General features: G+C 73.5%; 1 protein-coding gene across 2 annotated transcripts in view; it reads left to right on the top strand.

Annotated features, from left to right (window-relative positions):
• The first annotated feature begins 230 nt into the window (after positions 1–230).
• DNAJB5 (DnaJ heat shock protein family (Hsp40) member B5) overlaps positions 231–343 on the top strand; it is a 19,965-nt gene continuing 19,852 nt past the window's right edge. The window contains exon 1 of one of the 2 annotated variants that reach the window (XM_019531885.1): positions 231–275. The gene's annotated coding sequence lies outside the window, so the exon portion shown is untranslated. The remainder of the gene's footprint in view (positions 276–343) is intronic. The other variant, XM_019531882.1, reaches the window with a different exon arrangement.

A 343-nucleotide genomic window follows, 5' to 3' on the forward strand; every position in this document is an offset into this window, starting at 1 on the left:
GGCGGGGCTGGGGAGACGTGCCCAATAGGAGGCCGGGAGGGCGGGTGATGGATGTCACAATGGAGCAATGACTGTGCAGAGGGGCGTTTCCCCTAAGAGCCAATGAGAACGGCGGGCTGGCGAGATGGACAGCGGCGCCTGCCAATGGGCTGGGCAGGAGGGATGTGGGCGGGTCGTGGCGGGTTGCTAGGCGGGGGCGGGTCTCCCTCCACGTCACGGCCCTGTGCCTGCCCGCCCGGCGGGACGGGCGGGGGCTGGTGCGGGCCCCGGGGCCGGTGAGTGCGGGGGGCTGGGGCCGGGGCCGGGGTGCAGGGTTAGAGCCCGGGTGTGCAAGGGCTGGGGC

This window comes from Crocodylus porosus, unplaced genomic scaffold, assembly GCF_001723895.1.
Source record: "Crocodylus porosus isolate Cpor-Errol unplaced genomic scaffold, CroPor_comp1, whole genome shotgun sequence".
Lineage (NCBI taxonomy): Eukaryota > Metazoa > Chordata > Crocodylia > Crocodylidae > Crocodylus > Crocodylus porosus.